This window comes from Staurois parvus, unplaced genomic scaffold, assembly GCF_062004578.1.
Source record: "Staurois parvus isolate SC_StPar_1 unplaced genomic scaffold, SC_StPar_1.0 ptg000151l, whole genome shotgun sequence".
NCBI classification, from domain to species: domain Eukaryota; kingdom Metazoa; phylum Chordata; class Amphibia; order Anura; family Ranidae; genus Staurois; species Staurois parvus.
Window position 1 is genome coordinate 23,480,794 of NW_028317947.1, and position 14,162 is coordinate 23,494,955.

Genomic DNA, 14,162 nt, shown 5'->3' on the forward strand with positions numbered 1-14,162 from the left:
CCTTCCCCACTGGCGCCATCTTTGGTTAGATGGACAGATCCACATTGGTAGCCCCCAATAGCACAAGGCAAAGCCGAGACCTCCCTGAGCAAGGGCTAGTAGTGAGCCATTGGACCTAATTCAGCACCAACCCTCAGTAGTGCCCGGTACATATTAGGAACATGCACCACTTTGGATGTACAACCACCCTACCAGAACAAAAAGCATGCTGTGGTTTCTCTTCAGATCGAGTAAATCTTTTGCCTTTTACTAAAGATTTCCATGGAGAAGAACAACCAGTTTTTTTTGAGTCCTGGTGACCAACATTACATAGTCAGAGCCTTTCTGTATAGTTCCAGGCCCCATAGCAGTCTCATGGGGGGTTCATTTATGAAAGCTGGAGAGTGCAAAATCTTGTGGAACTCTTCATAGAAACCAATCAGCTTCCAGGTTTTATTGCCAAAGCTTAAATGAGCAAAGTTAGAAGCCTGTTGGCTACCCTGCACAAGATTCTGAGTGCTCCAGTTTTTGTAAATCTCCTACCATAGTATGTAATTGTTATAGTCATTCCTTTAGGTGGTTATAATAAAAAGGCAGACCTTCACCTTAGCAGTAAGTCTGATAAAAAAAAAAAAAAAAAACTCTGAGAAGGCAGAGAAATGGAAATATGAGAATATTCCTGCATTGTTTCCTATACTTCCTACAATAAAATTGGAGCTTCCCTTTAAATCCTCACCTAGAATCCTTGCTCATTATTCCCAGTTACGTAACATTTTCTGACCTTTCCTTCCATGTTGTCCTCTGCTGTCATGAATACTCCTCTTTGTTTATCAAGCTCCGTACTCCATGTAATGCAGCCAAAATGATGACATAGTGCAGTCTTCTCCAAAGCAACTGATTCAATAGCTGAAAGGGCCTAGTGAGAGTAAATGGAAAGAAGAGTCCGCCATCAATCAGGTCACTCTGTTTGTAAACACATTCTAATCAAGTAGACGTAAACACATTCACTACAGTCTATTAGAAGCTTTAATGTCATTTCAAAAATATCCATGTTTTATCTGCAGCTTGCATTAATATAATAACTGGTGATCCTGCCATGCAGCCCCTTGTTTAGGCACTTCTTGTTATATATACGGTGACAATGCTTCGTGCCTGTCTCCTGACTGTGATCTATTGTTGTCACCCGGCCACGCAGGCTTTCAATGAAGACTACAAGTGACCATTTCAACACACTTTACACAGACATGGTTGTTATCGTCAGGAAACCCACCTTGGGATATGCCATGCAGCCATGTACAGTGCCTTGAAAAAGTATTCATACCCCTTAAAAATGTTCCACATTTTGTCATGTTACAACCAAAAATTTAAATGTATTTTATGTGATAGACCAACACAAAGTGGTAGAAAAATGATAAATGGATTTCAAAATTTTTTACAAATAAATATGTGAAAAGTGTGAAAGAAAAAAAAAAGAGAAATAAAAGAGAAAAGGGAGGAGAAAAAAAAGGGAGAAGAGGAAAAAAAAAAAAAAAAAAAAAAAAAAAAAAAAAAAGGGGAAAAAAGGAGAAAAAGGGAAAAGGAGAAAAAAAAGGGAGGTAGCTATTTAGGCCCTTTTTACATGGGCGTCATCTGCTCAGTCACGTTTTTCCATCCATTTCCATCTGTTTTTTTTGTCCACTTCCATTTTTTAAATGGAGGAAAAATGCAGATTTGTTCTGTTTAAAAAGAAAAAAAAAGAAAAAAGGAGGTAGCTGATGTAGACAGACAATGGAATACATTGCTGTCTGTTTTTCATCTGTCAACAATTGGATGAAAAATGGACAGATGGAACACCCATGTGAAAGGAGCCTTAGGATAAAAACTGCAGAAACCTCTCACATCAGAGTCCACATACATGCGGGGCTGGTTTCAGTGTGTTTTTTTAAAGGGGTCCAGTGTGGTTTCATTCAGTGGTTCAGGTGCAAATGTATAAAGTGTTTGACAGTTGAAATCTCACCTGAAGTGGGAAGAAAAAAAAAAAAAAATTGCACCGTATTCTTTAAAAAACGCTCCACAACCAGCCCACAGATATGTGAACCAGCTCCCAAGAAAGACAGTTTTGTTCACATGTCATGCGAATCGGTTCAAGATCTAATTCGTATGTATATATATATATATATATATATATATATATATATATATATATATATATATAAAACTAGGGCTTACCCTAGGCTCACAACTAAGCAGTTTCTGCAGCATTTTGCAGAAACGTAGTACAGTCCATTTAACATTATTTCCTATGGGACATGTTCACACCTGTGCGTTTTCACCCGGTGCGCTTTTTGGAAAGGGTCAGGGACTTTTTTGAATGAAAAAAAATTCATTTTTGTTTGTATAGACTGCAATGGAAACACTGTAGAAAAGCATGCATTTCATATTTTGCTGCATTTTGCATTTTAAATCTGCCTAGCAACAAGAAAACAAAAACGCAAAACGCGGTAAAAATGCAGTGCAGAAACGGCTCAAACGCAACCTGCATAGATGTGAACCTAGCCTTAGATAGCAAAACCTGCACCTTGACATCTATAGGTTCCTTTAAGAAGTGGGCATGGCCTGACTGAGAGGGATCTGACAACTATGAGCGTGGTTAATATAAATGTGGGCAGCACAGTGGCTAAATGGTTAGCACTTCCGCCTGGCAGTACTAGGGTCGTTGGTTCGAATCCCAGCCACGGCATCTCCTGCCTGGAGTTTGCATCTTCTCCCTGTGCCTGCGTAGGTTTCCTCCCACACTCCAAAGACATGCTGGTAGGTTAATTGGATCCTGTCTAAATTGGCCCTTGTATATGAATGTGAGTTAGGGACCTTAGATTGTACACCCCTTGAGGGTTAGGGACTGATGTGAATGTACAATATATATGTAAAGTGCTGCGTAAATTGACGGCGCTATATAAGTACCTGATATAAATAAATGTGCATTTCTGTTGAAGACTATGGTGTCAGCCATGACAGTAGAGCTATCGTGATGACATCGCTCTGTGTTGGCTGGCTGTGATGTAACGATTAGAGACTTTCCTATTGATTGTCTAGTTGTACGCACTGAACGCTCAGCCAGGATACACTGTCAAGATAATGTGAAAATCTATAGAGGAAAAGATGCATTTAATTACCTGGTTAGGCTGATTCTTTTACAGTATGAAGTACTGACAGATAAATATTTTCCATTATTGCACCAAACACTCGCAGTATGCTTATGAAATATATCCAGAGTCATGTAATAAGGCAGCCTAAACAGCATTGCCACCTTGAAAAGTCCTGCGATGGCAGCCAATCAGAAATTATCTTTTGTTAACTTGATATCAATACAAGTGGGCAGCACAGTGGCTAAATGGTTAGCACTTTCGCCTGGCAGTACTAGGGTTGTTGGTTCGAATACCAACCACAGCACCACCTGCCTGGAGTTTGCATGTTCTCCCTGTGCCTTCGTGGGTTTCCTCCCGGTACTCCGGTTTCCTCCCACACTCCAAAGACATGCTGGTAGAGGAATTGGCTCCTGTCTAAATTGGCCCTATAATATGAATGTAAGTTAGGGACCTTAGATTGTATCTCCCTTGAGGATTAGGGACTGATGTGAACATACAATATATATGTAAAGTGCTGCGTAAATTGATGGCGCTATAGAAGTACATGTAACAAATATATGTCTCCTAGATTGTAAGCTCGAAAGACCAGGGCCCTCAATCTCCTCATGTTTTGCATTGTATTGGTATTGTTCTGTCACATGTTCTGTCACCCTCTGTAATGTACAGCGCTGAGCGAACTATTGGCGCTTTATAAATACTGTATAATAATAATAATATGATACAATAACATTTGTTTGCAAAGGGTACTGCATTCTACTCAGGGATCAGAAGGGGGCAGCAGTGAACCACCTTATAATCATCAGTGTATTTTGCACACATGTGCCTTATGTCAGCATACATAATTGTTGAACAATATGTCACAGTGCTGCAAGTATTACATTTGATCCATATGTGAAAACATGGAAAAATGATTTAAAAATCGTAAAACAAATAACTGCTCTGTGTTGGATTGCATGACCTTTGTTGTAGCCTCCTTGTAGCCATTTTCTATTTTTGTAAACTTGTAAAATCCAAAATAAAGAAATAATAATAATAAACAAAAAAAACAAACAAACAAAACACACAACATAGTGAACAAATGGCTTTTACCTTGGGCAAGGTTGGATGTTTGTTACATGCTGATTCCAGGTCACTAGGTAGCAAAGTCAGCATCAGGATGACAGCCCTTGAACCTGCACATTTACAAACAAGTCAGCCAAAATTCCTTTGCTCATATGTAAACATACATTTTTTTTTCTTTCAATAACTGACACTTATAAAAATACCTGTGCTGAGCAATATAGCTAGATGTCCACCTCTGCTCTACGCCTGGACATGTTTGTTGCCCAGCGGTCCTTTCAAAGTCACGGATCTGAAACAATCACCTAGCAAGTGAACTCTTCTCAATCTGCCTATTTGTTCCAGTTCAGTGACTAGGAAAGTACTGAAATGTCTGAACCAGCATGACAGCCAGGCAATGAGCATTTTCTAAAGAATAGGTCAGTTGAGGCTGCCTAGGATCCTCATCTGCAGGGAACTGAATGTGGAGAGGGTGAGTGAGTGGAGCATGTACTGCACTGGGATCAATGACAAATCGGCCATAACATCACCTTATCTTTGCTTTTCTACTGACCCAGAAAAGATTGGTATCAGGACTGCTGCGGATGGAAGTGACACAGCAAGTCATGTAGGAAGGATGAGGATGACAGCCACAAAGCTCCTATGGTGGAACAGGAATTGTGGGGCCTAAAATGGACCTATTCCCAACCATAGTGATACCTTTATAATGTGCTCCATCAGCTGATTCAAATACACCCCCCCCTTCCACAATATACATGCTACTTACTGATATGCACGCTTCGACTTTGGTCAACATAGTCCTCATCTTTGTCTGTGAGCAGATCGAACTAAACAGCCTGTATTTTATGAATGGGTTGTAAAACATAGACCCTGCTAAGGAGTAATCTGGTGGAGTATGGTCTAAGCCTAGACTGATCAGATCCAGTACAGGGTACCCCCCCCCAAGTGTAGACTGATCAGATCCAGTACAGGGTACCCCCCCAAGTCTAGACTGATCAGATCCAGTACAGGGTACCCCCCCCCCAAGTCTAGACTGATCAGATCCAGTACAGGGTACCCCCCCCCCAAGTCTAGACTGATCAGATCCAGTACAGGGTACCCCCCCCCCAAGTCTAGACTGATCAGATGCAGTACAGGGTACCCCCCCAAGTCTAGACTGATCAGATGCAGTACAGGGTACCCCCCCAAGTCTAGACTGATTGGATCCAGTACAGGGTACCCCCCCAAGTCTAGACTGATTAGATCCAGTAAAGGGTACCCCCCCCAAGTCTAGACTGATTAGATCCAGTAAAGGGTAACCCCACATCTAGACTGATTAGATCCAGTACAGGGTACCCCCCCCAAGTCTAGACTGATTAGATCCAGTACAGGGTACCCCCCCAAGTCTAGACTGACTAGATCCAGTACAGGGTACCCCCCCAAGTCTAGACTGATTAGATCCAGTACAGGGTAACCCCACATCTAGACTGATTGGATCCAGTACAGGGTACCCCCACATCTAGACTGATTAGATCCAGTACAGGGTACCCCCCACATCTAGACTGATTAGATCCAGTATAGGGTATCCCCCAAGTCTAGACTGACCAGATAGGGTAAAGGACACCCCCATATTCTCCATGTAGATGAAAGAATCTTACCTTTGGTCATAGACTATGGGGCCCCTGCCTTGCATGCAGAGAACAGTCAAACCTTCCTTGGATGCAGCATGCAGATCAGCAGGTGCCAATTAAAGCAGCTGTGGAATAATTATTACTGGGGCAAAATATGTTATGGCTGTCAGAGGTGGGGGAGGGGCAGCACTGCCCTGGTGTGGTATGGAAGGACAGAACAATGTTGTTTTCCTCCTGCCAGAACCTTACTAAATATCATACAAGATTTTCTGATGTACACATTTGCTGCGCTATGCACCATACTAGTGTGACTACAGGGAATACATAGGGTACAACTGTTCCCAGGTCCACCTATCTGGTGACCAGTCAGTGACCAGTGATCACCCATGCGATCCGATTCAGGTGCGGACAAAAAAAAAGGGTCCTGCACTATTTTGATGCGGTTGGCTCAAATCGCACCGCACAGAAATCGCATGTGCTTTGCACAGGAATGCGGTGCGGTCCCTGTACAAATCACATGCAATATAGCGCATTGCATCAGTGTGAACCATGGCTGAGCCCGGGTTCACACTGATGCAGTGCGGAATTTGCAGCAGTTTCTGTGTGAATTCCACACCGCATCATAATCGCACCCCATTCATGCGAACCGCTGCGGGTGTGTATGTGAAGATAACAACACCCTGAAATCAGTCCGCAAAATGGGGTGCATTGTGTAGAATCGGATAGGTGTGAACACCCATGCGATCCGATTCTAGTGCAGACCAGAAAAAGATTCCTGCACCTTTTTGGTGCAGATGTGGTGCGATTGGAGCCATACAAAATGTATGGCTCCAATCGCACCGCACAGAATTCGCATGTGATTTGCACAGAAATGCGGTTCCTGTTCAAATCGCATGCAATGTGATGCACCATGTCAGAGTGAACCCCAGGCAGGGGCGGACTGACCATTTGGAAACTTGGGCACTGCCCGAGGGCCCAGGGTCAGTAGGGGGCCCCATGAGATGCCCCTGGTACCTTTTTCATAGGCTTTTTTGAGTTTGGGCAAGGACACAGGGGCCCCATGATCCCCTATTGCCCAGGGGCCCCATGAGTTGTCAGTCCGCCCCTGACCCCAGGCCTTAATGTGAAATTCCCTTTTATGTGCATAAGGCCGCATTCCCGCTTGCCATTAGGACTGTTAGGCTCTGTTCACACCTATGCAGTTTGCGTTTTGTCCAGTTTGCAGTGCTTTTTGCAATGCGTTTAGTGTTTTTCTACACACGTTTTTGATGCATTTTTACCACATTTTGTTCAGCTTCTTTTTTTTTTTAATTTAAAGTGGATTTTTGTTTTGCTGGGCAGAATAAAAACGCAGCAAATACGCACTACCATGCATTTCAGCAGATTCTCCATCGAATGCTATTGTAGCAAAAATGCTGCTTTTTGCTTTAAAAACCTTTCCAAAAATGCAGCAGTTCAAAAAAGCATCGATGTGAACATGTTCCATAGGAAACCATGTTAAATGGACTGTAGTGCGTTTCGCAAAAAGCATTAAAAAACGCATTGGTGTGAACGGAGCCTAAAACCCAGGTTCACACTGAAGTGGTTTTAATGCTTTCTTTGATCAAATCCATCCTTCCTTTATTTTAATTTAATGCAGCAGGAAATGTGGCAAAAACGTGTTTTTTAAGCGTTTTTCAGACAGCAGTGTGAAGGTTGCCTAGATGGATGTGATCTGTACCAGCTGCAGTGGAGTTAGCAGAGGGCGGTGGAATGTGAGAGACACAGACTGACCAGCAGGTGGTGCCATTTGATTATATTCCCAGATTGCTCCACCTAAAGGCGAACGTTTGTTTAGCTCTGTATACTGGAGAGTGGTGAGGGGTTAGCGCCTCTGTCAGGGTTCTATTGCTGCTCCGTGTCCCTTTATGTCTAATTATCCTGGCCAAAAATCAGTACCCCCTTTTGTATCAAAAGTCATCCTTTTCACATCAGAAGCCCCCATCACATCACAGCCCCCCTTTGACATCATAAGCCCCCCAGTCACATCAGAACCCCCCCACCTTCCATCAGAGTTACCATTTCACATCAGATGTTCCATTCAGTCAGAAGCACCCCTTCACATGAGTCCCCATTCATGCCTGAATCCCCCTTTTACATCAGAAGCTCTCCCATCATATCAAAAGCCCCCCCTTTTCAGAAGAGTCCCCTTTTAACATCAGAAGATCCCCAGTCACATCAGAGCCCCTCCCTTCCATTAGAGCCCCCCTTTCAGAAGAGTCCCTTTTCACATCAGAATCTCCCCCATTGCATCAGAGCCCCCTTCCCCTGCTGGTTGATGTGGTGATCTACAGCAGGGTGTCCAATAGTTTTAGTATGAAGGCCACATTGTCAATTTTACAAATTTTCATGGGCTGGAAAATCAGTACCCCCTTTTACATTGGAAGTCACCCTTTTTGCATCAGAAGCCCCCATCACATCAGAGCCCCCCCTTTCATATCAAAAAACCCCAGTAACATCAGAGCCCCTCCCTTCCATTAGAGCCCCCCCTTCAGAAGATTCCCCTTTTCACATCAGAAGCCCCCCATCACATCAGAGCCCCCCTTTCATATCAAAAGCTCCCAGTCACATCAGAGCCCCCCCCCCTTTCATATCAAAAGCCCCCAGTCACATCAGAGCCCTCCCTCTTTCATATCAGAAACTCCCTAGTCACATCAGAGCCCCTCCCTTCCATTAGAGCCCCCCTTTCCGAAGAGTCCCCTTTTCACACCAGAATCTCCCCCATTACATCAGAGCCCCCCTTTCCCTGCTGGTTGATGTGGTGGTCTACAGCAGGGTTTCCAGTAGTTTAAGTATGAAGGCCACATTGTCAATTTTACAAATTGTCGTGGGCTGGAAAAAATCAGTACCCCCTTTTACATCGAAAGTCACCCTTTTCACATCAGAAGCCCCCATCACATCAGAGCCCCCCCTTTCATATCAAAAGCCCCCAGTCACATCAAAGCCCCCCCTTTCATATCAAAAGCCCCCAGTCACATCAGAGCCCCCCCTTTCATATCAAAAGCCCCCAATCACATCAGAGCCCCCCTCTTTCATATCAGAAGCTCCCTAGTCACATCAGAGCCCCTCCCTTCCATTAGAGCCCCCCTTTCAGAAGAGTCCCTTTTCACATCAGAATCTCCCCCATTGCATCAGAGCCCCCTTCCCCTGCTGGTTGATGTGGTGGTCTACAGCAGGGTGTCCAATAGTTTTAGTATGAAGGCCACATTGTCAATTTTACAAATTTTCATGGGCTGGAAAATCAGTACCCCCTTTTACATTGGAAGTCACCCTTTTCGCATCAGAAGCCCCCATCACATCAGAGCCCCCCCTTTCATATCAAAAACCCCCAGTCACATCAGAGCCCCTCCCTTCCATTAGAGCTCCCCCTTCAGAAGATTCCCCTTTTCACATCAGAAGCCCCCCATCACATCAGAGCCCCCCTTTCATATCAAAAGCCCCCAGTCACATCAGAGCCCCCCCCCCCTTTCATATCAAAAGCCCCCAGTCACATCAGAGCCCTCCCTTTCATATCAAAAGCCCCCAGTCACATCAGAGCCCCCCTCTTTCATATCAGAAGCTCCCTAGTCACATCAGAGCCCCTCCCTTCCATTAGAGCCCCCCTTTCAGAAGAGTCCCCTTTTCACATCAGAATCTCCCCCATTACATCAGAGCCCCCCTTCCCCTGTTGGTTGATGTGGTGATCTACAGCAGGGTTTCCAATAGTTTTAGTATAAAGGCCACATTTGTCAATTTTACAAATTTTCGTGGGCTGGAAAAAATCAGTACTTCTTTTCACATCAGAAGCCCCCCATCACAGCAAAGCCCCCCCTTTCATATCAAAAGCCCCCAGTCACATCAGAGCCCCCCCCCCTCCCTCTTCCATCAGAGTCACCACTTCATATCAGCTCTTCCATTTATTTATTTCAGGTACTTATATAGCACTGTCAACTTATGCAGTGCTTTACATATACATGTTGTACATTCACATTAGTCATCAGTCCCTAACCCTCAAGGGGCGTACAATCTAAGGTCCCTAACTTACATTCATACATACATATACTAGGGCCAATTTAGACAGGATCCAATCAGGGGCGGACTGACAACTCATGGGGCCCCTGGGCAATAGGGGATCATGGGGTCCCTGACCACATGGGGTCGCCCACACTCAAACCACACCCAAAAAAGCCTATGAAAGGTACCAGGGACATCTCATGGGGCTCCCTACTGACCCCGGGCCCTCGGGTAGTGCCTGAGTTCCCCAATGGTCAGTCTGCCCCTGGATCCAATTAACCTACCAGCATGTCTTTGGAGTGTGGGAGGAAACCCGAGTACCTGGAGGAAACCCACGCAGGCACAGGGAGAACATGCAAACTCCAGGCAGGTGGTTCTGTGGTTGGGATTTGAACCAATGGCCCCTAGTACTGCCAGGCAGAAGTGCTAACCATTTAGCCACTGTGCTGCCCATTCCAACAAGATGCCCCCATCACATAAGAGGATCCCCTTTCACATCATAGCCCCCCCCCCCTTTAATATCAGATTCTCCCTGTCACATTAGAAGCCCCCATCAAATCAGACCCCTTCTTTACATCAGAAGCCCCCATCACATCAAGATTGCTAAGGACCGGGTAGAATCTTGTAGCTGGCAGGATGTGGCCTTTAGGCCGTAGTTTGGAGAGCCCTGGGCTACAAAATCTAACAGCAGGTTGAACTGAAATTATTATGAAGGGAAAGCAAAAGATTCATCATAGTGTTAATAGGAATTACTGGGGATGGAAATAACTCTATTATATTTTGTTCCCTTTACACAGAGACAGATGACTCTAGTGAATTAGAACCCTTGCTAAAATTATCCAGCCCGGTGATAATGTGCTTTTTCTGAAAGTGCGGACCTCTCCCCTGGGTTAGGGGCCTCAACATGGAACAGTTATCAGAAGTGACTGGAGGACCATGCAGACACCATCCCTTCTTTGGTATGAACGCTTTTCTTATCTCTGCTGGAGGAGATGTTCCTCTGCATGCTGTAACAATGGACAGTTATTTTTATTTTTATCGGGTGTATGGGGGCCCTGGTGAAGACCTGGAGTGTGACCACACAAACCACAGATGGACTTTACCTGACTCTACATAGTGAATATTCAGTGCTTCAGTAAACTAGGGAAACTTTCAGTATGAAGTCCTTATTCTTAAAGGACAGCTCCATTAATTATCTCTAAATATCTTAATCAATAAAGACTTCCTAAAGTTTAGCTCCTACGAAACTATTAGAGTCTGTTTTAGGATACAGTCAAAAAAAATCAATCACTCTTTTTTATTGCTGGGTGGGTTGGAATTACACTTTAGAGCTGAACTCCAGGTAGATATATCCCCCACAGTTACTACCTCTTGTACCTCTATCCCCTCCCTCCTAGATTGTTAACTCCAAGGAGCAGGGCCCTCGAATCCCTCTTGTATTGAATTGTATTGTTACTGTACTGTCTCGTGTACTGTCTCCCACCATAGTGTACAGCGCTGAGCAAACTTTCGGTGCTATATAAATCCTGTATAATAATAATAACAATAATAGATATAAAAAGTACAGCTTATCTAATGGACTTATGGCTGGCCTTATCTCTTCTCTTCTCTTCTCTCTTTTCTTTCCTTCCTCCTTTCTTTTTTCTCTTTTGTTTTTTTGTTTTGTTTTTTTCCGTTGTATTCTTTACTCTCTCCTTTGATTTTTTTGTTCAATTTTTTCAGTCTCCTTAATTTGTTAGATGACTATCTGCAACTGCCCAGGTTTACTGACCGATGGAATATGTTCTACCCTACTGGGGTTGTGTTCTCTTGTTTACCCCGTCATTGGTTGATGTATTTTTATGTGCCTATATACTCTATGAATCTATATATTTGCCACAACTCACCATGTAGGTGGGCTATGTTTCCTATTTTTCTGTGTACACTTTCTACAGTTTTTCAATAAAAATATTGAAATATAAAAAGTATAGCTACATATTCATTAATACATATTTAAAGGGTAACTCCACTTTTGTGGAAAGTAAAATAACAAATAAGACTCCATGCACACGGGGCGTTTTAATAACGCCGGTAACGTTAGCTGTGTAAAGTCACGTTAAAAATGTTTTTCAGTGTTTTTAGTGTTTTTGCATTAGCATTTAGAGGCGATTTGCTGCGTTTTTCCACGTTTGCATTTTGTGGGGTTTTTTAACAAAAATATATATATTTTTTTTGGTTAAAAAGTCCAAAAATGCCGGTCTTTTCATCATTCGAGTGTTTTTACAGCTAAAAAACTCCTCTAGAAACCCACTAGTTCTGATTTTTTTTTCCAACCAAAAAAAACCCCTGCCAAAAAACGTTGATTCCAGTCTATGTGTGCATGGACACATAGGATAACATGCTGGTGGGTTTATTGGCTGTAGGAAAAAACATCAAAAGCCAAAAACAGCCGTTGTAAAAATGTCCCATGTGCATGAGGGTCCGGGGTGAGGGGATATAGTGAATTCAGGGTCCTGGGAGTCCAGATATAGTGAACGCAGTGTCCAGGGAGACCGGATATAGTGAATGCAGGGTCCGGGGAGACCAGATATAGTGAATGCAGGGTCCGGGGAGACCAGATATAGTGAATGCAGGGTCCTGGGAGACCAGATATAGTGAACACAGGGACCGGGGAGACCGGATATAGTGAATTCAGGGTCCTGGGAGTCCAGATATAGTGAACGCAGTGTCCAGGGAGACAGGATATAGTGAATGCAGGGTCCGGGGAGACCAGATATAGTGAATGCAGGGTCCGGGGAGACCAGATATAGTGAATGCAGGGTCCTGGGAGACCAGATATAGTGAACACAGGGACCGGGGAGACCGGATATAGTGAATTCAGGGTCCTGGGAGTCCAGATATAGTGAATGCAGGGTCCGGGGAGACCAGATATAGTGAATGCAGGCACCACGGAGACCATATATAGTGAATGCAGAGTCCGGGGAGACCAGATATAGTGAATGCAGGGTCCAGAGAGACCAGATATAGTGAATGCAGGGTCCGGGGAGAGCGGATATAGTGAATGCAGGGTCCGGGGAAAGCGGATATAGTGAATGCAGGGTCCGGGGAGACCGGATATAGTGAATGCAGGGTCCGAGGAGACCAGATATAGTGAATGCAGGGTCCGGGAAGACCAGATATAGTGAATGCAGGGTCCGGGGAGACCAGATATAGTGAATGCAGGGTCCGGGAAGACCAGATATAGTGAATGCAGGGTCCAGAGAGACCAGATATAGTGAATGCAGGGTCCTGGATTTAGTATCAATTTAAGTGTAGTTTGTTGTATGTGGTCAGTACCTACACTTGGTATGCTACTCTTATTATCCCCTATACAGCAGCACTTAGACTAGGAGAGGAAGGGCAGTGAACGGGAGCCAAACAGGTGTTTTCCATGCAAATGTGTTGCAAGGAAAATACTGACTGGAGGAGATGGACCAGAAGATGACCTTGCCAGTCTGCTGATGCTCTTTAATAGTCCAGTCAACAGGCTGGGAGTGGAGAGAGATCACCGCTGTATTCCTTAACTGTAAGTGATGTCATCCTCCTGGCTGTGCTGTGTGATCAGGCTGTGTAAATCTCAGGACCGCATGAGCAGAAATACAAATCTTTCAGCATTTGAAATGTTGGACTGATGACTGTAAGTGTAGTTAAATCACCATTCAGACATCAATCAACAGTCATGGTGGATTTTCTATACGTAGCCACCTGCTCCTTGTTCACATTGGAAGATGTGAAAAGGTATGTCACGATAAATCAAGTCTTTTAGGAGCACGCACCTTTCATCATACCCATTCCCACCAATATCTGTGGCACTATGTCACACTTTGCAAGGTACATTTTCTTTAGCCCTCAGGAATCTGTCTACTATGAAAAGGCCACTTGGTTGTATTCCCCACCCCACCCCTTCTGACCAATTGTTCCCAGTCCTCTTCTAGTGCCAAGACATCTTCAAAGTATACCGGATATTTGAATGTGATTAATGATACAGGTTGCAAAGAGAGAAGAAGTTGAACATGTGTCAGAATGTACACACCCAGGGACCCTGTGAGGTGCTCTGTGGCATCTAGCTGCAGCAGATCACAAAGAACTCCGATCAAAGCTGTATGATCCAAACTCAATTAAATACAGTGGTCCATCCCACTTCCTTTTGTTGGTAATCTGGTTCTCCTGGAACAGTTATGAGAGGATGCCTTCTATTATAAACTTTTTTACTGAGTTACACTTTTTTATTTATTATTATTATTACAGGTACTTATATATTATATTTTATTAATTTACACAGTGCTTTACATGTGTGCATGTATACATATACACTATATTGCCAAAAGTATTGGGACCC

At 43.9% G+C, this 14,162-nt stretch overlaps 1 non-coding gene across 1 annotated transcript; it reads left to right on the forward strand.

Annotated features, from left to right (window-relative positions):
* Nucleotides 1-205: 205 nt before the first annotated feature.
* LOC149464620 (U5 spliceosomal RNA) lies at nt 206-316 on the forward strand. The gene has a single exon (XR_016312384.1). It is a non-coding gene; the product is annotated as a U5 spliceosomal RNA (small nuclear RNA).
* The last annotated feature ends 13,846 nt before the right edge of the window (nt 317-14,162 follow it).